This window comes from Mustela nivalis (assembly GCF_964662115.1).
Source record: "Mustela nivalis genome assembly, chromosome: 16".
Taxonomy (NCBI): domain Eukaryota; kingdom Metazoa; phylum Chordata; class Mammalia; order Carnivora; family Mustelidae; genus Mustela; species Mustela nivalis.
Window position 1 is genome coordinate 14,360,589 of NC_139035.1, and position 26,242 is coordinate 14,386,830.

The 26,242-nt window shown below is 42.7% G+C and overlaps 1 long non-coding RNA gene across 2 annotated transcripts in view; it reads left to right on the forward strand.

Moving 5' to 3' along the window:
• Positions 1–26,242, forward strand: part of LOC309850248 — a 43,155-nt gene that overhangs the window by 15,494 nt on the left and 1,419 nt on the right. The window contains exons 2-3 of one of the 2 annotated variants that reach the window (XR_014304151.1): positions 1,020–1,144; positions 2,032–2,274. This is a non-coding gene — a long non-coding RNA (uncharacterized lncRNA). Of the gene's footprint in view, positions 1–1,019; positions 1,145–2,031; positions 2,275–26,242 lie in introns of those variants that run through there. The other variant, XR_014304150.1, reaches the window with a different exon arrangement.

Here is a 26,242-nt window from a genome sequence, read left to right on the forward strand (position 1 = left end):
TGATCCATGCAGTCCTTGTATGCTATACCCGGCAGTTAGCCTGGTGCCTGGCATATAGTTAGCACTTGGTAAATACTTGTGAACGAACAATTGTCTGCAGTGTCATTGTGGACTAGAGACGGTCCCAACCATCCCCTAAGAGCCTGTGGTAGTAGAGGGTGTCTGCCTCAGCCCCTCACCCTGGTGACTTATGGCCCCAGGGACTCTAGTCCTTCTGTGGGTCCACAACTCTTTAACCCCTCCCTCTGAGTCTTCACAGTCCCTGACGGACCCCACAGGGCAATAAAGACAGTTTATCTTTGGGGGCCAAACACAAGACCCTCAGACACTTGTTAAAAAATTATCATAAAGGATTTCAAGATGGCAGCAGCAGAGCATTAGGCCAAGTGCGGGGCCCTCCTCTGTAGGGCATGCCCTACAACTGCACAGGTCACGCACCCATGAGGTCACGAAGCCTGGCCACACCTTTCTCCGTGCCCCTGTGTCCAGAAAGGTCTGACACATTCCTTCCCACTGGGGCACTAGGAACTAGTGTTATCTAATGCTATCTCCTCAGGAATCAAATGACCTTTAAAGATTACCAACCAGGGTAACAAGCTTAAAGCTAAGAACTGAATTAGTAATGGAATTTCTGGTCCCTTTAGCAGAGATAATTTTGTGTAGGGCTTAGAGGGGCAGGCAAGAACCTTATATTCCATTATTTTACTAAGACTTCCTCACTCAGTCTTTTATTTGAGTTTATATGTGTGCATCTATAGTACAAACACACATTTCCTGAATGGAGAATAATTTTTTCTAACTTCATTATATCCCTCAGTAAAATGAGCACTAACTATTAACTTGGGGGATTCCAATAGATGTTCTGAGGCTTCATATTAGTAAAGAGATTAGAGAGGTTCCATCAGAACAACTATATGTCAACAAGTCAGACAGAGGACTCAAACCTCATGATAACAGAACCCCATGTGGCTTCAGAATATACTAGGACTCCATCGTTCTCAACCCTGTCTGCTTCCTAGAATCACTGTGGGAAGCTTCTAGAGCACTGTGAGACGTGGGCTCCGGATCAACTAAATCAAAATCCACCAGCAGTATGACGAGGGGCGAGGCGGATTAAAGTGCAGTTGGACAGCTTCCGGAACAGGTATGGACATTCCTGGAATGCAAATTCGTATCGGAAGTTGAACCTCAATCAAAAGGTGATGAAAATCACGTGCTGTTTAATAGCCTATGAATTTAAATCCACACACTAGGAGGAGAGCTGCTCACTTCAAACACGGTGATTCGGTATTGGAAAGCAGTGAAATCCCTTTACAAAAAAAAAAAAAAAAAACCTTAACACTAACTTAAGGTTTAAAATCATCAATAAAATATAATATCAATTTCATTCCATGCCACAAATCCCAATTGCCATGAAGAATGAAGATTGCCCGGCCCTAAAATAGATCAAGAGCCTGTTCTAATCACAGGAGATAAATTCTGAAAAGAGCCCCTCTTCTGGGATGGCGAAGTCTGCAAGTCACTGTTTTTACTACAGCTGAAAAATTAATTCCTTTTCAGAAATATTCTCATCTTCTCCTAAAAGGGGAAAAAAAAAAAAGGCTTTTTTGATGTGGAGTGACAGGATTATGAAGTGACCCTCTGGGTCAGAAGGAGACTTTTCTTTTTCTCATCAAGGAAATCAATTTCTAAGTCCAAGTCTCTTAAAATAATATATTCTTGTGGCACGCACGCAGCTTTTTTGATCTGCTATGAAAAGAATAAGAGGTAAAGAGGATCAGGGGTGGCGATGGAATATTATAATCTGCCACACTCACACATCAGCCTTTCACTGAGTAATTCCAGATAAATTGAGGATTTACATATTTAAGATTAAATGGGGGAAAGAGTAGCTCATGCATAAATATAGGAATACAAAAATACTACGGGAGCAAGTTAACTCTTAAAACTTAAAGTTACTTGGTGTTTATTTCATTGCTCCACGTGGAAGTTTAAGGTTTATCAGCGACTCACGGAGATCATCTCTTTCAGATGAATTGGACCGACAACCCACCCTTAGGGAATTTTCTTCCCCGTCCTCGGTAAAACCCCAATTACACCAACAAGCAACAGTTAAATGCATACAAAGACGCATAAACGCAGCAGATGGAAAACAGGAGGAAGCAGCTGGAAGTGTGTTTCCCTCAGAACTGTTTTTAACAGGCTGTGCACAATAATGCCTCTCTAATGCAGAGATAAAAATAAAACATAAATATTGAAAAGGTTACTGGTCACAGCAACAAGATGACACGAGATGCTGCTGTCATGCCTGGTTCTGTTACCCCTGCAATCACTCTGATACTCTCTGCCGTGTGGCGCTGCAGAGAAAGCCTGAAAGTCATATTCGACCTCAGGATTCCAACTTTATCGGGAGCACAGACGCAGCCTGGGCCCTTTCTTCTCTGCCACGGTTCCCAAGAACCAGGTGCCCGTGTGACGTTGGTGAGGTCCCAGGTAGAATCCCCCAAAGGGAGCCACTATTTCTAACTTCCTGACAGCTCAAAATCCAACCCAGTCAAGCAGTGCCTTTCCTTGCTTGGGACGCTGATCCCACAGTGCTGAGAATCCTTCTCCTGGAGGTTCTTTCTAAAAACTGACAACTAGGATTGCAGAATATTCGTCATGCACATATGAAGGGAATTCGGACCCACCAATAAGTAGGGGAGTGATGTTTGGGCCCTTTTCCAGTGATGATAATCATTCCAGCTGACTTTCTGTTAGGCTCCATCATCTATTCCTTTACCCTTCAAGCATCAACCGACCCCTTGCGAAGCCCCGGCTTCCACGGCAGGTGCTGAAGAGGAGAAGGAAGTGGACAGGGCCAAGAGGGAAGAGGTATAACGAGGGCAAATGGTGGGGCTTCGGAGGCAACGTTTTATTTCTTGACCTGGGTGCTGGGGACTTGCTAATTTCTTTTTTCTTTTCTTTCTTTCTTTTTTTTTTTTTTAAAGATTTTATTTATTTATTTGACAGACAGAGATCACAAGCAGGCAGAGAGGCAGGCAGAGAGAGAGGGGGAAGCAGGCTCCCTGACGAGCAGAGAGCCCGATGTGGGACTCGATCCCAGGATCCTGAGACCATGACCTGAGCTAAAGGCAGAAGCTTAACCCACTGAGCCACCCAGGCGCCCCACTTGCTGGTTTCTTTTAATAATGTATTAAGCAGTAGTGTTAGGTTGTGTGTACTTCCATAATCATCTGCTACTTTTCAGAATTAAAAAACAAAAAAAAAAAAAGAAAGAAAGAAAGAAAAAGAAAAAGACAAATATGAAAGACCCAGACAGGGAGTTTTCAATCGAGTAGAAAAGAAGCTATCTAAAGTTACCTTGCTTATAATGTGCAGGGAGGTATGTTCAATACCATAATTTATATATAGATAATAATTATAGATAAATATAGATGTATGATCATAAATACAATCATTCGCCCATATTATATAATTATATAGATAGAATTATTTATCTGCATAAATAAATTTCAGGTAAATACAAATTCATATACAAATAAAAATAAAATAGGAATAAAAAGGTCCATCAGGAGAGATTCCAGTTATCAGATGAGGTATCAAGAGAAGGTAGTAGTTGAAATCAGCCTTGAAAGATGGGTAACAATTTGACAGCAGAGCTGGAGCTCCTAGGAGGTGGCCATTGAGCAGGAAGGAAGGGTAGGAGCAAAAAAAAGTCCAGAGAGAACCTCTTTAGTCAATGGAAAGCAGCTTAACTAAAGCTAAGCAATACACAGAGCTAGAAATGTATTTTATTTAGTGGATAAAGGAGGACCACAGAAGAACTGTGAGCAAGAAAAACGGTGTCTTTGAACTGTATTTAGAAGAATTAAATTGGCAATAAGCTACTGGGTGAATCGAAGGGAAGATGACTGGAGACATGAATGCCATTAAGTTATGTAGATTACCCTTGACCTTTAGAATACTAAGGTGTGGAGAGGAAGCAGTGGCCGTCTGAAGGCTCAATGTCCACACTCGCCTGGTTCCCTTCCTTCTGTAACATCCCAAGGGCCCCTCTTGAAATCGGTTGTTCACCAATGCTGCCATTTATCACCACTGGTGTATCTTGCCTATATTTATTGTTTGAGACCTATAAAAGCCTTTAATGTAGAAAACATGTATTCTACCCTCAAAAAAATATATATATATATATATAAATATGTTGATAGAGAGAAGTCACACATATAATCAGCCAATATGAATAATGCAATACCCAAATCTTATTGTTTTTCTTTCTGCTTCTGAGTTGAACTTTCCCCCTCCCTTTACTTCTGTCCCCACAGTTTCTGTGAACAGGACGTTGCTTCTGAAGGTGTGCGTGGGACTGTGGGCACATGCCCCCAGGTGCCTACCTATATCTCCTTCTGAATTCTTGGTGCTGCTTTCTCAAAGTCTGGTTTGGTCCTACAAGAGTTTCCAGTAGTTCCAAACTGTTGGCCACCTTGGTTTTCACGGCCGTAACTTGGGTAGTTATGAACATGATGAGAAACAGCTGTTATGGTCCTAAGTTGTCTGCCAGAGTTTCCTCTTCCTTAGGCTCCACCAGGATGTGTCGGAAACATGAACAATACTTAAAGGTCTATCTGGTGTGTTCACTCTTGTTAATGGTGGCTGGACCGGCACATTCAAAAGTGAATCACGGGAGACGAAGTCCCCTCCACTCTTCTCCTACCCACAGCAAATGCTTTCCGAGAGCCCAGCCCTGGTGCATTTTCCAAACTGCACATCTGTCGGTCTTGCTTTCCTCGCAGGGGGGGGGGGTGGGGGGGGGCGCCGGGGGGAGCATCTCCCTCCCCCTTTCTGGGGTCTGTCGTTGCTGAAGGTCGATGCACAGCCTTCTGTTGCCCATTCTTTTCAGTTTCTGGTACCCTGCATTTATCAAAGAAGGACAGTTTGAGGAAGGTCAAGGTTCAAAAGGACTCCATGCCAATAGGAAATAAGCCTTCTCTCTCCCCTGACACAGGTTTGCGCACGCCCCACAGCTGGGTCGGGTTTATGGCCGAAGGGAAGTTTATCATCGTTGGCTGGCTGGGTGACCAACTGTCGACTTGCACATATAGCTGTCACCAGTCCCCACTGTGTTTCCCCTGTGACTCATTCGTGTCAGGCACTATAGCAACAGGTCTGGGATGTGCACATGCTGAAGTTCCTCTCCAGACTGAGTTCAAAGCACCTCTTGCCCTGGGATGGATCAGAAGACATTTTCTTTTTTGCTGTCTGCCGGCTGACCCAGGGCTGGCCAAAACAGGGAGGAATTTTCCACCAGGACATGCTGGGTCTCGGGATCTTCTTCTGGAGTGTGTTCAGGTGGGAAACACCTTGTGAGTCAGAAGCTTGGATCATAGCTCAGGTCTCCCAGAAGGAGCTAAAATCCTCTCTGAAGTCAGACCGACTTCGCAGTGCCGTTGCCAGAAAAGAAGTGAGAAAAACGAGAAGTATGTAGTCAAGTTGTATGAAGCAGAATTACTTCATCGAAAGTGTTGTCATCATTCAAGGCCTCGTTCAACTATTTGCTTCACTCAGAAACTTGTTCTGATACTCTAAATGAATCTCGATGGCTCTTTTCAATGATATTTGATATTTACCTAACCCAGTGAGATTTTTAAAAAGCCCTTTCTTTTGTAAAATAACAATGACAGAGTTTCGAGCCTGTACATGGGTTTAGGAAAAGGTGAGGGAGCTGATCCAGCATATGTGACTTTTTTTAGTCCAGCCACCTGTTCTTAGACCTATCTGTGAAATCCAGAGGTGTGGTATGTGTTGGTGCAGATAAATTCTAAGGATTGTCCCAGGTCAACAGCTTTTGAAGTCTGAGTATTTATGCTTTGTCCCTCATTATTTCCACAAAATCCCGGTGAAGTAGCTAGTGCAGACTTGTTCCATGTACACCATGCATTCATCCCACCAATATAAATGCCCACTGGGTGCTAATTCCTACCTTCAGGGGGTTTATGGCCCATGGCCCAAGGATCACGATGTTTATGCAAACATCCATTAAAAGTACATGTATGTTCAAAAATATACCCACATCTATGTACATGACACATGATCATCAGACAACCCTCCAAGGCCTTCTCTCTGCATTTTTTTTTATTGAGGTGTTAGACTCTTTTATTCTTTTTTTAAAGATTTTAATTTTTTAAGTAAAGTCTACACCCTACATGGGGCTTGAACTCACAACCCCGAGGTCAACCCAAGTTGCACTCTCTACCTACTGAGCCAGCCAGGCCCCTGTCCCTTTTACTCTTGTGCCTGCTTTCATTTCTCTCTCCACTCCACGAGCAACCTTCTTAAAGTCTATCCTTTCATTTGAATATGTTCTTGCAAAATACATATTGTTGGTTTGTGTGAATATGTTTTTAATTTTGCAAATCACATTGGTACATATCAGACTTCCCAGATCCATCCATGTTGTCGGCAGATATCTAACTGTGATGGAACCTATTCCCTCTCTTTGCTGCTCTTAAGGTTTGTGTTCTAACGTGTGTTTAAGACCTTTCCCATGCCTAATTACAGAGATAATCTCCTAAATTTTCATCTTTAAATTTATAAATTAGTGCTTCTCATTTAGGAATTTAATTTACCTAGTGACCTTATTGGAAATCCAGTTCTATTTTCCTTCCTACAGTGATGCGGTTTTCCTGATCCTGGCCACATCCCATCCACTCATCTCCTCTCAATTTGTAATGCCTCCTTTATTACGTAAATGCCTACATGTACACGTGTGTATTTTTAGAGCGACTTTCCCAAGGTCACTCAGTCCAAAGGCAGCTTAACTGAGATTAGATGCTCTGGAGCCCATCTGACCACATTGTTCACCTAAGATTAATAAGCTTACTCAGAAGTCACAGGACTTAAGCTGGAAAGGGACCTAGAGATTCTAGGCCAACTCTTTCACTTATTGTCAGAAAACTTAGACCCAGACGGGTTGAGTGACTTGCCAGAGGCAGAGCAACAGGGCCAGAGCTCAAATGCATCTCAAGGCTGCTGCTCCTTTCCGTCCGCTTAGAGCTTTCTCCATGCGATTTGAGGTCCTGGACACAGAACTGCCTGGACAAAACAGTGCCTGCGTGGGCTTGATGTCTGACCTCACCTATTCAGTGCTGTTAGCAGCTAGCAGCAGAGAAACAGGGAAGAGGGTAAGATATTTTTCTGCATAAGCTAAAATGGGGGTTATAAGATTCATTTTCTTTTTTGGAGTAGACCTCAGATCTGTAGTTAGTATCTCTTCACATTTACTTGATGGACAAGTTGACCAAACCTGGTTATCTGATTATGGGAAGACAGCTGATCGCAAACAGTAACTTAGAGGGGCACAGAGCGGGGAATTAAAGACACCAAGGGGAAAAGAATCAGAAAAGTCACAAAAAGCTGGAGCAGAATTCAAATGGCACAGTAGCACGGCACCACAATGTGTCCATAAACACTCTTTCAAAGCTTGTTGGGGGCTGAGGGAAATCTTGGTACTATGGCCAATAACCAGCATTCGAGACAAATACCCCAGCTGCCAAGAACGGCTTAAATTATATTGACTCTATTCTGTTCTGAGTACAGAAAATATATATTTCATCAATATTTTCATCCAAAGTGTTAATAGTCATCATCAACATCGAGGGCTTATTTACACCCATATATTTTCTTTGTCAACTGAGCGGACTTAAATGTAACAGCACCCCGGTAACCACGAGAGCACACCTGGCACCTAGATCTTTGTTTCTAGTATATTCTCCAATAAAAGGAACTAGGGATCCTTAGGGAAATGGCTGATTCAAGGATTCAAGCAGGGAATGTACAAGATGAGCCTGGAGCACCTTGCAGTGCCAAAAAGTAAGAAAAAGCTTGGAAACTGGGGCACCTGGGGGGGCTTAGTTGGTTAAGCCTCTGCCTTCAGCTGAGGTCATGATTTCAGGGTCCTGGGATTGAGTCCCACGTCGGGCTCTCTGCTCAGCGGGGACCCTGCCTTCCCTCTCTCTCTGCTGCTCCACCTGCTCCTGCATGCACTCGCTCTCTCTCTCTCTCTCTCTCTCTCTGTCAAATAAATAAAATAAAATAAAAAGAAAGAAGAGCTCAAAAACAAGAAATCAAAAAATCCACAGTGATGTGGAAATATGTCAAAGGGACACACCAACTAAAATTGTTCCCAGTGGCCAAAGCTGGGACAATTTCAGCAAGAAAATAAACAAAATAGTACCAGATTATGACCCAAAGCATAAAATAAATATCCATGAGTCATGCTGATATAAGTAAGTGATTGAATAAGCAAATAAATGTGAGAGAAGAGACGAGTCTTCCCTGCAAAAGAATTCCAAGAAATTCATGTAGATACACCACCCTCCAAGACAAAGAGTGTAGCTTCTCATTGCAATGTGCAATCCTCTTACATAGTTATACACCTGTATAGTGATACTCCTCCTTCCAACGAGTACAGTAAAGAGGAGAAGAAGGAGTAAATTTATAGTAGAGAAACATGACAAACATGACCGCAGCTAAGTGATCAAGGTCAACATTAAGAGTGATAAATTGTGTTGATTTTTACCCTTGATATGATGTGCTGAAAATGTACTTTACCTCTCTGATCTACTTTCCAAAACCCATAACCTCAGTCTCATCATGAGAAAATCATCAGACAAATCCCAATTAAAAAAAGAATTTAGAAAATTCCTCACCAGTACTCCTCAAAATTGTCAAGGTAATCAAAAACAAGGAACATGACAGCTAACCATACTGTGGTATCCTAGATGCAAATCGTGGAAGAGGAAAAGACATTGGGTAAAATTTAGGAGAAACCCAATAAACTATGAACTTTAGTTAAAAATGATATAAGAATATCAGTTCATTGATTATAATAAATATCCCATACTAATGTATGATGTTAATAATAGGGATTTATGGGAACTCTCTACAGGAACTTTGTAGTAAAAGTAGAACAGTTTTAAAACATAAAGTTGGTTTTTAAAAAAGATAAACAGATAAACCAACAAAAAACCCAAGGGGCCTATAGCGCCAAACCCTCCTGCATCTAGAAAACTCACGTCTTTAGAAATAAGAACTTCAGGGTTCTGTGTCATTAAACTTTTGTCATATACAATTGAAATTATGATATTTCAAAGGTAACTATAAATGACATGATTTACACCTTTGGCTAACAAACCACCATGATTATGTGTTATGTGATCAAACTCAACCTTGAACTCTAGGAAAGCTGAGAGCTGCAATGATCCTGCTCACCAAGGTTTTCCAGCACCCAGGATAGTAACATGCTGGTCCATCTATTTGAAGCCTCAATTAAAAAAAAAAAAAAAAAAGATGAAGACATTCAAGATTATAGAATCCAGTCGATTTAATGTGGCCAAAATTGTTTCTTAGAGATGAAAAATAATTCAGAGACATAGAAGATTAACAAGTAAAACAATCATTCAAAGATTCCGAATGACCCCCTTCCCACCCTTGATGACAGCTATTTTCAAAAAAATGAAATCCAGAAAATAACAAGTGTTGTTGAGGATGTGGGAAAATTGGAACATTTGTTCACTGCTGGCAGGAATGTAAAATGGTACAGCTACTATAGAAAATGATTTGGTGGTTCATCAAAAAATTAAAAATAGAATTGCTCCATGATCCAGCAATTCCACTCTAGGTATATCCCCAAAAGAATTTAAATACAGACTCAAATAGACATTCATATACATGTCCATAGCAGCATTATTCATCATATTTGAAAGAGGAAACAACCCAAGTATCCACTGGCAGATGAATAATGAACAAAATGTGGTGTGTGTGTGTGTGTGTGTGTGTGTGTGTGTGTGTGTTATTCATATTATATATACACACACTATAATATATACATACACACACATACACACTGGAATATTATTCAGTCTTAAAAAATAAAGGAAATTCTGACAGATGCTACAAGATGGATAAATCTTGAAGACATTATGCTAAGTGAAATAAACCAGCCATAGGAAGATATGACCCACTGCACCTAGAGTAGTCAAAGTCATAGAACAGGAAGTAAAATAGTGGTTACCAGGGGCTGTGGGAGTTCTTGTTTTATTGAAACAAAGTTTCCACTTTGGAAGAGAAGTGATTTCTAGAGATAGATGGTGGTGATGATTGCAGAACAGTGTGAATGTGCTTAATGAACTTTACAATTCAAGTGGTAAACTTTATGGCATGTGTATTTTACAAATTTTAAAAATAAAAACAAAATAAGTACAAGGTTTAAAAAAAAAAAAATAAAAAAAGATTCAGAGCCAGGTTGAAGCAAAGTTGCCCAGATCTCATTAACCCAGAAGTTCAGTAGGGGATCAAGAGAGAAGTCTAAATATCTGTGAGCCATTTCATAGAGTTTTTACAAAACAGCCCAAGAACAGGCAGTGAATATTTTCATAGATGCTTCTTTAACTATGTTCTAGACATTTCTACTTTCCCTGTCATTAAAACTAATTATATGGGCCCCTGGGTGGCTCAGTCAGTTGAGCATCCAATTCTTAGTTTCAGCTCGGGTCATGATCTTGGGTTATGGGGTCGAGCCCCATGTCTGGCCGTTTGCTCATCAGGGAGTCTGCTTGTCCTTCTCCCTTTTCCCCTCCCTCGAACTTACGTGCTTGCTCACTCCTCTCTAAAATAAATAAACCTTAAAAAATACTATTTAACTATAACAATAACCCCTCAGTGCTTAGTGTTTCTTCATGTACAAAACATCCTCACATCCATTTTTCACTTGCTTTCAGAACTTTGCAGGGAGGCAGGCAGAAAACATTGTCTGATGCCATATGTGTGCCCACTTCTCTAACATTTACTATTCTGTTTTGTGTGCTGAGCAGTCCACAGTCCAACGGGCCATGGGCACGGAATGGGAAGCCTAGAGCCCCTTGCCCAGGCTCAAAGCCTCACCACACACTTCCCCATTGTATGCTTTTGGGTGTATTAACTTAATTCTCTGTGCCTCAGCTCCTTTATCTATAAAACGGGTTCTTTGGGCTTGAAATGAGTTCACGTGACATATTTGGAACAACGTCCGGCGTGTAGTGGGCCCTCAGTGAATGTTAGCGGAGTTATTGTTGCGGTAGATTCGGAGGGATCCACATCATGGATGTGGAGACGAGTCAGGCTGGATCGGGGAGCTGAGATGAAGGGGTGGGGAATTCTGCCTGGGAAGATCAGAGAACACTTCACAGAGAAGACATGTGTGCCTTGAGTGCAGAAAAGGAGAATGAGAAAATGAGCTTTAAATAAAATGAGGTAGCTATAGGCCTGCCCCAACTGATTATAAGACCCCAAACCCATAAAATACCTCCTGGTTTTCACAGCTTTACCATGGCTACCTTTTCGCTGTGCCACGGAGAAACACAGGCCCGTGGGACTCGTCCATCGCCACTCCAGGAATGAAGATCTGTTGGCTCCAAGTTTCAACGGTCGTCAAAGGTCTTAAATGTGCAGTGGCTTAAACATGGTTGAGCCAGCATGAACCCGGTCTTTGACCTTCTAGTCGAAAACCCATCTTTTGTCCCACAGAGAAACTCGGGCCATGTAACCCCCAGACTCAGCAGTCTCTCAACCAGTCTCTCCTGAGCACTTGCTGGGTGCGCTGTTCTAAGAATCTCGGGCCAAAATGAGCCACGGGGGCGCTAACATTCTAGCAGGAAAGACAGGAACTAAGCAGTAAACAAGTCAAAGGAGAAGGCCCCAGTATGCTAAGAGATGAGAAGCACAGGTTGAAGAAAAACCCCAGAGGCATGAAGGGAGGGGTGGGACAGCTGAAAGCGTGAATTAAGAAGCAGAGCGACAATGGGCGCCTGGGTGGCTCAGTGGGTTAAGCCTCTGTCTTCAGCTCGGGTCATGATCCCTGGGTCCCGGGATCCAGCCCCACGTCGGGCTCTCTGCTCAGTGGGGAGCCTGCTTCCTCCTCTCTCTCTCTGCCTGCTTGTGATCTCTCTCTCTCTCTCTCTGTGTCAAATAAATAAAATTTAAAAAAAAAAAAGAAGAAGAAGAAGCAGAGCGACAAGGTGAGATGATAAGCGATCCATGGGCTCCACTGAGCTCTGAAATCCGGGCTCTAAGCCACAGTAGCGGTGCCTTGCCATAGCCCGTGGCCAGCCCTCACTCGGGATGGGTCCCACCTCCACCCCAAGGCAATGGACTCAGCAGGCAGCATCTCTTTCCACCTGGGGTCTGGAGGTGCAAAGTGACCCAGATTGCATCCCAATGTTTTGTCCTCCTCTTTGACCAAGAACCAGCAATTCATTCTTCAAGCCTCACTCTCTTCCTCTCTTACCCAAACCCACTGCTCTCTGCCCTGAAAATCTTTAGGAAGAACAAATTGTGTGATGGTTTTCTTTCATCTGCTATGAGTAAGACTTCATGCGTTCATGCAATGACATGAGAGGGTTTCATGTTTGGCCCACTGGAGTCCCTGAACGGGGGGATCTTTAGCCTTGATCTTGACCCAGTTAGGACGATGAGAAGTTCATGTTCATTCCTAAGTGGCCAGTTGGAAGCTGTTTTATATTCCAGGAAATTGCCTGGTTCTTTCTTTATCTTAACCCAATGCAAAGCCTTCTTCTTTTATAGCAGGATGTGGGTTAGCACAGCCAGACTTCGGCAGGGAGAGATTGGTGAGGGGATTCCGGAAATCAGAGGGGCTGGTTCAATGACAGCCCTCACCCCAGGCGGACGCTGAGAGGGGCACGAGCAGAGGAAACCCCCAACCAACCAACCGGCCTTCTTGCCCCAGGGGGGGTCCTTCTCTCCCTCACCTCTACCTACTGCTTCTGAAAGCAGGAAGCAGTCATGTTAGGAAGTCACCCCATGTCCACAGGTGGGTGCAGCCCCCTGGGACAGAGAAGGGCTCAGCCCAGGCCCCAGCTCCAGTCTGTCCCAGTGGCCCCAGGTCCAGAGGAACCGTCACATAGGAGCCCAGCAGTGCAAGAAAGCCTAAGGCAAATCCCTAAATCACCACCCCCAGCGCGACCTCCCAGACTTTCAACCTCAATAAAACCTACTTCCTGACAGATCACAAAGGAAGCCCAGCATTTCGGGGTGGAACAGGCTTTCCTTTGGCGAATCTGCTTTCATTTCTGGCAGTCTTTGATTTGAACTGAATAAGCAATGCCACCCTGGCCCGGGGTTGGCATTTTAAATGACTTTGGTAGGGTGCAGGATACCACATCGGCCCACGTCAGATAACACAACCAGCAGCGACATTTGAAACCCCTACTCCGCAGTCCAGTTTCTTAGAACTGTTCTGTGGAAGTGAAAACGAAAGAGAGCTTCCGTCTTCCTCTGACCCGGCTGGCCTTCGCAGCTGGAATGTGCTGGGACTCACTTCTGGCACTGAAAAGGTTAATTGTCTCCTGCTGCGAAGTAGAAGCTGAGAAAAGGGTCCTGTGCAGGGGAGGAATTATGGTAAATGAGGTTTTCTTTATAGTACTGCTCATTCTCAACATGCTGAAAGGGCATTAGTTCACAGTCACTTTCTCTGGAATTACCAAATCTGCTCAGAAGCCTTCATTAGGATATTAAACAAGACTTAATAAGTGAAAGTGATTTGCATCGCTGATAATCGTGGGCATTAATCAAGACGGCTTCTGTCTCTCTCCCTGCAATATGTTTCATGTTCCATTGTAAAGCCCCTTTAATTCTGGAGGGCTTCTTAAAAGGGAAATATTACGTTTAGAAAGCCATTTTTTAAATGATTTACTTAGCAACGATCACTATAAATAATGTTCTACTCCCTTCTCGGCTTTAACCATCACAGCAATTAATGCTGTGAGGTTTGCGCCCGTGAGAGAGCCAGATGTGTTCCCATTTATCAGACACGGGTTGCACTTCTTCTAATAAATACTTTCGTCTTTAGAAAGAACTTCAAGTACGACTCGAGAGCACATGACCCAAGTTTCCACTTCTATCTGAAGGCGCATGCTGTGGCCACCTTCTACGCCACTCTAGGGACAGATGCCTCGACGCTACCTTCTGTGCCCTACAAAAGCCTTCCATAGTGAGCCATAAAATAAGGCAACCTGCTCGTAGTTGTCAATTAAGTAAGAAACAAATACAAGTGAAGCTATTGAAGAGGGCTGCTTGCTTTATAAGGCAGCTGTCTCTTGTTAAAACCCAGGGCTTCAGAGCCAAGGGACTTCTATCCAGAGGAAGCTCATTTTATGACTCTTAGAAAGAAGAGAAATGAGAGTCCATACTTTGGTTTAGCAAGTGAAAGACCAAGGGCTGGTTTTTTTTTTTTTTTGGTTGTTGATTTTCCTTCCCCCTTTCTTCCTTCCCCCCGCCCCCCTTTCTTTTCCTTTTTCTTTCTTTCTTTTCTTTTTAATTTCTGGCTTTCAGCTTCATGAATGGATTACTTTTCAAGGCTTTCTGAACAAGAGATCACAGGCAATCTCGTTACTCCTCATGATTTAAAACAGTGTGGGAGACAGGAGTTTTTTATATCGAGAGCCACAGCCTAGAGTCAAGGGCAGGAAGGAAGCGTCAGGAGAGAAGGTAGAAGTCCCTGTCTCAGACCTGGGCCAACCATTCCCATCTGCGGTCTCGTCCCTCCCTGCCCAGCCTCTCCTGGGACGGTCCTGCTTGAGCTGCCTATGGTAGAGATGTCCACATCTACATGTGTTTAATACACACACACACACACACACACACACGCATGCAGACTTCACATAGAGATGCACCCCCCCACCCCCAAAGTTGTGGTACCACTGAGAGGTTTCAAGTCTCCTGACACATCTGACTGCTGCTTCTGGCCTACTTATTGTGGTCCTGTTTATACTCTTCTTCTGCCTTTCCGGGCAGCCTCATTGGTTATGTCTCTGCTAAAATTAACTCCACGTTAATTTCTGGAGGCTTTGGAGTTTATTGCTGGAAAAAAGGTTATTTGCTGGCAGTGACTAGGGACATTATTGTTCGCATGCACTAGGGCTCAGCACACTATTTAAATGGAGCTCAAGAGATGAGCTTCTGTGAAGCAGAGGAGACTTGATCCATCCTAATGAACTGCAACATGAATTATATGCCCTACTTCACCACCTCCCTGCTTCACGAATCTGGGATAGTTCACATGGAGCCATCTACCCAGAAGGGAGAAGACAGCATTCCCAACTGAGGACTCTCCCACTCTTTCTCTTTTTTCCTTTTCTTGTTTTACTTCTTCTTCTCCCTCCCTCCCCCCTTTCTAGATCTCCAACCTCCAAGCTAGTTTGTATCCTTTTCTAGCCCACCAGGGGGACGGCTCCTCATATTCTGGAAGACACGACCAAGTATCCACCCACTGCCGTCATATGGAACAACCCCCTCTCCTGGGCCCTCCAGAAGTGTCAGCCGTTGTGTTGGGAGATTTACAAGCACTATCTCCAACCCTTCAAAGAAGACACTGTTGTCACCCTTAGTGTGCAGAGGAGGAGTTGGTTCCGAGTGGCTGAGTATCCGGTACAAATTCACAAGGCTATTAGTGATGAAGACAGAAGTTGAATTAGGGCCCTCTAGGTCTGTTTGATGCCAAATCTCACCTTTTCAAAACCACCATCCCCTGCTGCTGCTTTTGGCTTAAAAAATGATGACGGGCGTGTGGGGAGGCAGTGTCATTTTCCTTGAGACACTTCCATGAGCACGTGAATGCTGGAAATTTGGGTGCCACTTGATCTCACAGTTTTGTTATTATTATCGCAGTCTGAAGTTCCTTATCTCTTCTTCTGATGAAAGAGAAAAACCAAACAGTCACAAGCGTGTTTCTTGTCAGAGCCCCAGGAACACAGCAACTTCTATTGACTTAGTTTCAGGGCCAATAACCAAGGTCAGCTACTTTAAAAAGCAGAGATTTCAAATTTTTTTCCCCTAAATGTTTCATAATGTCAGTCAAAAGAAAAAAAAATCTGTGTAAACTATACAAATTTCAGTGTTCAGATCTTTTTACTTGTTAATCTTCTAAAATATTAGACACAGTCATGTTCAATAAGTCACAAGACAAAAATTGAGTCTGAGGGTTAACTAATTCCCATCCGTTTTCTTCCTCCCCCGTAGGATTCACAAATTGGCTGTTAAAGTTCAAATGTATTTCTATGAGAGGAAGAAAGATAATACAGTAATGCAGAAATGACATGTTAATTAGACAACCATAGTACTTTTTTTTAAATCAGTTTCAGGTGCTTAATATAATGATTCAACAATTCTGCACATTCCTCAGTGTTTGTCAAGATAAGCACAGTCTCTTTTTTTTAAGATTTTATTTATTTGACAGACAGAGATCACAAGTAGGCAGAGAGGCAGGCAGAAAGAGAGGAAAGGAAGCAGGCTCCCAGCTGAGCAGGGAGCCTGATGCAGAACTCGATCCCAGGACCCTGAGATCATGACCTGAGCTGAAGGCAGATGCTTAACCAACTGAGCCACCCAGCCATCCCAAGATACATGTACTCTTAATCCCCTTTATTTTTTTTTTTTTTACTACTTCTTAATAAGGACTGTGAGGAGAAGTTAAGAAAGGGTTAAAGCTATTCATTTAAAATAGATTGAGAGGCCTCAGGCACCTGGGTGGCTCAGTCAGTTAAACATCTGCCTTCTGCTCAGGTCATGATCCCAAGGTCCTGGGATAGAGTCCTGAATCAGGCTTCCTGCTTTTAGTGGGGAACATTCTTCTCCCTCTCCCTCTGCCCTGGCCCCCTGCTCATGCTCAGTCTCTGTTAAATAAATAAAATCATTTAAAAAATAAAAAATAAATCGAGAAGCCTACGCATAGGAGTCATACACAGCAGCTGAACACATTCATTGAAACTCTGCTTCCTTTAGAATCTCCACTGATACAACAGAAATAAATGTTTTGGGGGGGTTGGGAGAGGGGGAAGGTTGTTCTTTGCTCATTTTTAAGGAAATAAACCCACAAGGAGAAATAAAATGGAGGGGGGGAGACAAACCACTATTTCGGAATCTGGAAAGCAGATGTTCGTGTGATAACCGACAGCAGACTCATGAAAACTGCGTCGCTGCCCAGGAGTAAAGAAGCCACAGAAGCACCTGACTGAAACTCAGAACCGATACAGATTGACCACTTGGTGGAACCAGGTAGCTCTGGATGTAGCCCCAGAGGTGGGACTAAGAGAAGAAGTTTGGTTGAAAGTCTATTTCAGAAGCACAAATCTCCACTATGCTCTGCTAAGCTCAGCACCTGCCCCTTCCCACATCGACCAGCAGGAGACAGGAGGCTTACTCCCTAGAGAAGCCTCTGCACTGAGGACAGCAAGCACGTTTGAGGTTAGGGCACTGTCAAGAAAACCGAAGGAGCAGGAGGTTCATGCAGTGCGTGTGGAGACCCTCCAATCCTACTTCCTTACCCCTCTTCCTTCCCCAGCTTGGTCCTCAGAATACTGGAGGCAGGGAATAGGCAGACTCTAGACTAGGGCTTCTGATGAGCCTAAGGGGAAGGAACGAATGATACTGATCTGTGGATTTCCCCAAGGAAAAGTCCCAACTAGCTCATCCTACAGGGAATCTCTCCAGGTACACAGTTTCCAAGTGGGGTTCTATAGCCCCGTTCTAGAATGTGAACAGACGGCCAAGTGTCACCAGACGTCAGAGAAAATCATCTAAAATGGATTCAGAGAGCAGAAAACCAGGATAAAAGCACCTCGAAAGGAGCAGAGACCATATTAGAAGAAACAACAAACAGACCCCCCCCAAAAAAAAGCATTAATGTCTTCACAGAGATAAAGGAAACATGAATAGGACGCTCTAAAAAAAGGAACTTTCAGGGCGCCTGGGTGGCTCGGTCAGTTAAGCATCTGACTTTGGCTTGTGTCATGATTTCAGGGTCTGGAGATGGAGCCCACATCTCATGGGGCTCCCTGCTCAGTGGGGAGCCTGTATTCCTCTGCCCCTCCCTTCACTCATGCTTGCAACTGCACTCTCTCTCTCTCCAATAAATGAAATCTTTAGAAAGATTTTTTTTTTATTTTTAAAGGAATATCCAAAGAACAAAGAGAGAGAAAGATAACCTTAGAATTTAAAAAAAAAAAAAACAATGTCAGAAAAAAATTATCAGAAGTGTTGAGGGATAAAGCTAAGATAATAAATTAAGAAGAACACAAAGACAAAAAGATGGAAATAGCAAATAAAAAAATTATAAGACTAAAAGACCAGCCCAGGAAGTTAAATATTACGATAATCAGAGTCCAAAACAAACAAACAAACAAACAAATGGGGGGAGAACAGAAAAAAAGTGATGGGGGAAAATGATTAATAGAATTATTGTTGTTTCCCAGATTTATAGGATCAACCAAGTATTCCCAACAATGAATAAAAAGAGATCCCCACCAAGAAATGCCAATGTCAACTTTCAGCAAGCTGAATACAGAATGCCTATAAGCTTCCAGGAAAAAAAAAAAAGAGAGAAAGGTTTTCTACAAAGAATCAAGCATCAGAGTAATATCAGACTTTTCCATGACAACTTAAAAGCCAGAAGACAATGGAGCAATATCTTCAATGTTTCAGAGGAAAATTATCCCTAACCTGGAATTTGACGTCTAGACTATGAATTAAGTGTCAGGGTCAAATGAAGACGTTTTCAAACAGGCAAGATCTCAGAGCATTTATTTTACCTATACCTTCATCCAGGTTATTGCTGGAGGGTACGCTCCACTAGAGTGAAGACTAAAAAATAAAAAATTTTAAAAAAGGGAAGACAGGGTCCAAAAAATAGTGTATCCAGGACATGAGGGAGTTGGAGGGAGAATCCGGGATCATACCTCTGTGGCCATTTGGTCCCAGTGGGAACAGAGCAAAAGACTGGAAACGTCTCCTTCAAGAAGATGAAGTCGATACAATGCCTAATATGTTTGAAGGTGCTAAGTGGAGATTTACAAACCTGGGAGGAAAATCGGACAGATGAATAAGTGATAAGCACAGAGAGCACTAAGTTCTAGAAAAGGCAATAATGAGAATACGCAGAAGACTGTGCCAGAAAGAAAATTAATCCTAGGAGAACACATGAAGCGCCTGTGAGTTAATTTGCAGAGTCGTGATAACGTAAACAAAGAATCCTGATCTATCCCAGATTACGATATGACTGTGCTGGAACTTTGAAAGGATAAGGAGTTACATGCAGGGTGAGCAGTGCTGGGTAGAGGAGTAAATCCTCATTTCTTCAGTGGGATAATCCATACATAATGCCCAAGACGAAAACACCAGGAAGTAGAAATAGAAACACATCGTAAGAATATATGCAGATGAGTCCCAAAAGAGTCCATTTCGAGAGTTGAAAATCCATCCAGGAAGAAACTGAAAGTGACGGGGATGAGTGTGGGTACTTACAAAACCATGTGGCCCTTGTCACTCTGTGCCTGTATAGCTTCTGTAAAAATTAAAACTAGCTAAACTGTGAATACTATTTTGAACCCATATGTAGTTTTTAAACTTCTCAAGCTAAGCTGGCTCGGTAAAATTATTCATAATATGTCACCTACCATACTGGAGGACAATGTTTTTAAACCATGTGTTGTGGCCTGTTAGTGGATGATGAAATGGATTTTGTAAGTAGTAATCACTGGGAAGGGAAAGAAATGGAGTAGTAGCAGACCTCACGTTCTTACAAGTACCAATTCACACTTCATTCTTCTAGAAATATATCCTGAGTTTTAGCTAGGCAAGATAGAATTAAATTTTCAGGGACTGTCACATAGTTAAATCTGGGCTAGTAAGATGTGGCAAGAAGAAAATGTAAGCACCATCCAGGCCATGCCCTAAATTTGGTCCAGACTTTACCTTTTTCTTCCCTGTGGGCTCAAAGGTAGATCTATAGGTGAACTGAGTCCAACCAGCTTATAAGTACAACCACCCAGAGATAGGAGACCACTAAAATAGAAGGAACCTTGTCCCTGAATGGCTTGTCAGGCAAAACCAGCCAGCCAGATGTGAATTACTCATCACTGGATTATTTCATAAGAAAGTAGTAAACTTCTATCTCATTTAAAGTAAGTCTTTTGGATTTCTGTGCTACAGCACCTACCATATGCCTAAGACACAACTAGAATAGAAAAACAGAAAAGCTCACCACTTGTTGGAAGGGTATGCACTGTTTTGTGACATTTCTGTTTTATTATTTATGTGTTTGATCATATATGTGTTTACCTATACTGGAGTGCAGTTAAAAAGTTCTACTGACACTGCTTAGGGTATAAATCTCTTATGTTCAATAGAAGTTGGGCAGTAAAAATAAAGTCATGGTATGTTCGAATGAGGCCTCTGAGCAGAAGAGAATATGAATTTATAAGCTGTGTAGCTTTGGGTTAGTGAGTTGGGCCTGTTTCCTGACACACAAAAATGACTGAGTGTGAGTAGGTGATGTTTAAATCCCTTTCAAGCTTAAAATTGTGTTACTCAGTTGACTTGTGATTCAATTCAACATTCTTTATCCTTGGTTAGTATCCAAACAGCCAGAAAGGCCACAGGCTCTTTATGTCACAAGCTGGGAAGGAGAGAGATACCGAGGAAGTTAGGCAGTCATGGCTCAGTTTTACGTGGCTGCCATCTGGGTAAAGATACCCTCACCCGGAGTTGGAAGCTATGGCAGAATGAAAGGCTGCTCTCTGTTGTAGGATGTGGAAATCTATATGGAGTTGTGATGACCCAGACCACTCCAAATCACAGTGACAATTGGGCCTCAGATCTTCTTGATATCTGGGAAAGTAGGGAGAAATAAGAAAGGAGCCACACGCATCTAACAGGAATTATGGAAAGATTGCAAAACTACAATCAACCATGAAACAGGTGAGAATGTCCAGCTTGGAAGAAGGCTGGGGGACACTGAATAATTAATTATTTTGTAGGAGGAGAAGTGCAATTCTAAGTAGAGGGGTGATCAACATACTGTCAGTATAAACCAGTGGCTTCCAAATCTTATTTTTATTTGAAACCAGAATAGTTTCTCCAAATGATATCTTAGGTAGCATCTCCAACACATAAAACAACAACAACAACAAAAAATGGTTTTTTAATGACTGGATTAGTGATGGAGGCCCTCTACTCTTCTAACCATCTCAAACACCTTTTCTGGAACTCTAAAATTTGAGGAATATAATTTTTTTAAAGATTTTATTTATTTATTTGACAGACAGCACAAGTAGGCAGAGAGGCAGGCAGAGAGAGAGAGAGGAGGAAGCAGGCTCCCCACTGAGCAGAGAGCCCAACGTGGGGCTCGATCCCAGGACCCTGGGATCATGACCTGAGCTGAAGGCAGAGGCTTTAACCCACTGAGATACCCAGATGCCCCTAGGAATATAATTTTTTAAACAAGTCATTCAAATCAGTGCTTTGAAAATATTTTCTTACCATGACCTATAAGACCACACCTCCTCCCATCCCCCCCAACATACACATGCCTGAAACAAAGTTCCACAAGACAATTTTACATTTTGTACTTTTTGAAGTCTATTTCACTTTATCCTGTTCCTTTTTTTAAATGTCAACCATGATGCACTTAATCTATTTCAACGTATAAATGAATATGCTACAGCTCAAAAGTTGAAAAACACAGATCTAGATTGAGAAAAGATAGATACAAACTGTCTAAAAGTTAAGTTAAATTTCTTCCTTGTAAATGTAATTGTTTGGAGCAAGTAATCCCATGTGACTGTGGATTTGTCCCTTTTGAAATCTTAACAAAAGCAACTCCTGTTAGGAATAACTTGGGTTGGAAGGAGGTGAATGTTGGGCTGTTTCTGCCACCAGAGAGGGTGGATGGATAGTGGAGACGTGAGCAGACACTGATTGCTGCTTCTCAGTGTTGACGAGAGAAATATCACATAGAAGGCCTGGTAGATTTGCTGTGTGATTATGTAATGAAAGAAAGCAAAACTAAGAAGAACATAGAGACTATAAGCAAATCAGCTTAACCCTATAAAAGAAATGTTCTTTTTCAACAATGCTTCTTACTCAACAAACCATCTGGAAAAATATTTTAAATCAATTTAAATCAATTAAAAAGAAAAGATCATTTAGGATCTGGAAAGGTAGACAGGATACATCTATTTCATAATTCATATGGAAAAAAATAAAGGATCAGGTCACAACTGAAGAGTCATGGGCTCTTACAGAATTTTGGCTGATATACAAACAACGAAATAGGGAAACAAATGAAAATTGGGAAAGCATAGCAATTCTTTTAAAAACTGATGCTCAAAATTGAACTGTTCTCCGCAGACTAACAGCAGAAACACTAAATGTGTAAAAATCTCAAATAATAATAATAGGTCCTTTTTGTGCTTATTACTCCATGTTTATGAAATGCCTCAAATGAACCAATCCCTACGGGACTGGAGGATTTGGGAGAGCCCTGGCTGCAGGTGCTGGCATAGCCCAAACAGCCCTCGGAGATTTGGGGACTGGGGTCAGGGACTAGGAGGTGCTTGCTCTCAGGTAATTAGCAATGGCAAGAGCTAGAGAATTTGAAATTCAGTAAGGAGTATACTTCACTTCCAGCTCTTATAAGTCAAAGGACAGTGCACCCTTTGTAATTACTTTGTAGGCTCTATTTTAGAAACTAACCAATGCTGTGTGACTCGACCACAGAACCAAATAAAATAAATAGGTCTGAGATGGGGGCATGTCTTGTCCGATGAGGGAATTCATGGTCGTGCTGGTCAAGAAGGAGTTATCACACTCCACGGAGTCCTGAGTGTTATTTTGTGACTTTAATTTGGACCAATCCGTTGTATTACTTCTGGAATAGCTCCTTAACTTCCTTATAATGTTTGAAACTAAAATAACTCCTAGAATATCAGATGCTCAATAAATGGTAAATCCTTCTCTTCTTCCCTTCTAAAGTGATATTTCAGGAAAAGAAGGTAAATGAGATTGTGGGATAATGGCTTTACCTGGCAATGCATTCTACTGCTGAGGAGGAAAACGTGAACATTTGGTGGGTCTACGGCACCTGTGAAAATGGAACAGTCATTGATGATGGGAAATTGACATGATAATGAGCTCATTTGTATTCCCGTTTGCCGTCTTCCACTGCCTTACTCTCTGACTGCTTAGCCAAATCCTTCTGATAGAATCTGACACAGCCCCTGAAATCTGGAGGTTTCTGTTTTTCTGTTAAGGCGATCCCCAGACACATTACAATTCACCATTTCTGCCATATCTGTCCTTGGAGGGAAATTAAAAGAAGATGGGGAGCATGTTCAGAGAAATGAACTCCGGGAGAAACATTAATACTCAAAAATGAAAAAACTTCCTTAATTCAAACTAATTAGGTACAAAGGTCAGTCTGAATGAAAGTCCATCTTATGTAGAAAAGTTGTTTTACAAAAACCCTCTCAAATCCTTTTTGGAACAAAATGGGATAGAAATGAAGTATTTTTTTTTTTTTTAATTCTAATGGTTATAGGAAACTAAATATTAAATCATATTCAAGTAGAGAATCTACTGGAATGAATTTCTCAGCCACATGATGTTACACAGTAATTGTTTGTATGCAGACGATTAAGGTCCTAGGTCCTTAGGCTCCATTGTTCATAAACAACATTAAGCAAGAGCAGCAATATTTGGGGGATGGTTCTTAGCTGGAGTTGTTCATCAAATTACCTGAGGTATCTTCACAACCAGAAGGTGCCCAGTCTCTCCCCCAGACATTCTCCTCTCCATACCTGTGGACAAACAAGAAAAGCACAACCTTGTTACATTTTGGGGGGGGGGAGCCCCACATTGATTCTTACACACACCTCCAGCCAAAAACATGAATTGATTGAACACTCACTGTCTTATGAACATTTTGCTGAGATGATCTTACAGCTGGGGAATCTTAAGTGGTCACAGAGACAGAATTGGGACTAGCTGGTGCCAAACTCAGTGCTTTGTCCTTAGGACTACATGCTGCATAAGATAACATCAAGGAAGCCCAAATGTATCTTCAAGTTAATAAGGTTTAACTAGGAATTAAGAAATGGATGCTGATCCCAAATAAAAATACGCTAATCCCCAGATGCTTGGAGGTCTGGGCTCACATCAAGCTTCCCGGGATGTGCAGAGCAGGGAGAGCACATTGTTCCCAGAGGAAGAAAAAGCACCACCAACGTTAACCAGCTTGCGAGCCTCTCTTCCTACACATGTGGTAGGAATTGTCACCGACGCCAGAGCTATATTTTATACCTGAACAAGCCTTTGTCCAAACATGCAGTGTTTCCTTACTAGGACACATCTGGCCCGCTCCTTGAACTGGAGCTCTGAGATTAGCTGGCCAGATTCCAACCGAGAAGGCTTTTTATCTTTCTCACGGTGACAGGCAGCATTTGGAAAGCCCAGAGATGAGGCCTGGGAAAGATGCTGATGCTATCGTGTTTGCTGTGAGAGCTATTATCCAAGAGAAGCATCTTCCTCAGGGGCCACTGCGTCCATCACACTGTCAAGACCCCTACAGCGGTCCTGACTGCCTGTCACACCCTGGTCTCAATCTCAGCTGTCTTCAAGAGCCCTCCATCAATTTGTCCCCCCATCGTTGCTCACCTTTTCTGTCATCTCTCTAACCTGACGTGGGTCTTCAGAAGCAGGGTGCAGCTTCCTACCCCAGCCCTGGCCACATTGGGCTCCCTGGGGGGAAAGCGCCCCCCTCCCACTCCTTCATCACACAAGCGGTCCCAGGAGCAGCTTGGAGGGTGGGCGAAGCACCAGTTTGGGAGACAAGTGACCTGGGTCTACCTCCCGCTGCCAAGCAAGGCAGAATCTGTGTTTCCTTATCTGCAAATGGGCATGATAACCCTTGGCCTACCTCAGCGGTCAGTGCTGAAGATCAAAAGATCATCTTGGCTGCAAGAAAGCGTTAAGGGTATCAGCCGTGGGTTCCCAGAAGAGAACTGAATCAGAAGAGATCATAGGCTGAGACGGTCATTCATAGGCCAAAGGGCCCATCTTTTTTTTTTTTTTTTTTTTCCCCCACATCTTCACTAAATTCAAGGGAGATGATGACAAGGTATGTTATCAAATTACTTGGTGACCCATTGTTCATGCTTGGAATCTACCTCATGATTGCCGAGGCCCAGAATATGAGTGTCAAGTCCCAGAAGAACGCCCCTGAGAGAGCATTAACTCATAATTAACCAAACCCTTCCCCAGCGTTTTGCTTTACTCCCGTTGTCCATCTTTCTTTCTTGGCAAAGACATAGACAGTTGCTACTCACAGTAAAGGAATCCTTCTTGGACCAGGAGACCCCCCTGTGCCTATATTCACATCAGTTCTGATTGTGTGGTGTTGTTGTAGAGCAACATGCTTGGAAAGCCTCTGAAACCATCCCGCAAGGCAGGAAGCACGATAAAGAGAGAGAAAATGTTGAACTGGGACTTGGGATCCCGACACCCACCCGGCCTCTGTCACCCACGGAGCTTTCCTCACACAAGTCCCTTTCTTAGCCATTCCCCAGTTGCAGCTTCTCTAGTGTGAGTGGGTTGACTAGGTAATCCCCAAAGTCCCTTCAAGCCAGAAGATTCTCTGATCTACATAAACGCTTATTAGTGATGCTGCATATTGTCTTTACAACATTGTTCATATCTGCGGCACCTGTTTTATATATTGCCTGTCTTTTTGGTGATAAAAATGATCCCAGTTCTCTGATCTGTATAAGAAAGCCTTGGGGAATACATCCACACCTGTGGAATGACTGAATCAGGGTCCCAATCGGAATAATTGGCTCAGTCACCCAGCATCCTCTTTTCTTCCTATCTGCGCAATGACACAATGCTACCTTGTTCTCTCTTTCTCTCTCTGCCACTTGTTCTCTCTCTCTCTCTCTCCTTCTTCTTCTCTCTCCCTCTGCCAGAAAAGAACAAGATCTTGGGGGCTCTGCGATTGGGGAGCTTGAAGAATCCTTGTATATGATCCTTTCACACCACCATTGCTATGTAGAGCAATTTAAGTCTAGATAGAATTTTCATTTTTTAAAATGCGCTATGTTCTTCAAAGTGATTTTTCTTTCAAAAAGATATTTTCAACTGGTCATTCTCACCACCTTCTTGTGCACCTCTTAATTTTCTGTGGGACAGATTTACACACTCCAGATGCTGAGCTAGAGCTGCTATGATTCCACCTGTCACATCTGGCTCTTTGGCACGCTAGGCCAGAAGCTTCAAAGTTGCATCTCTGCACCGTACGTGGTCCGACTGCTAGCTGCTGCTTTATCTCCTTGGATGTAATTTTCCTTTGATTCACCTATAA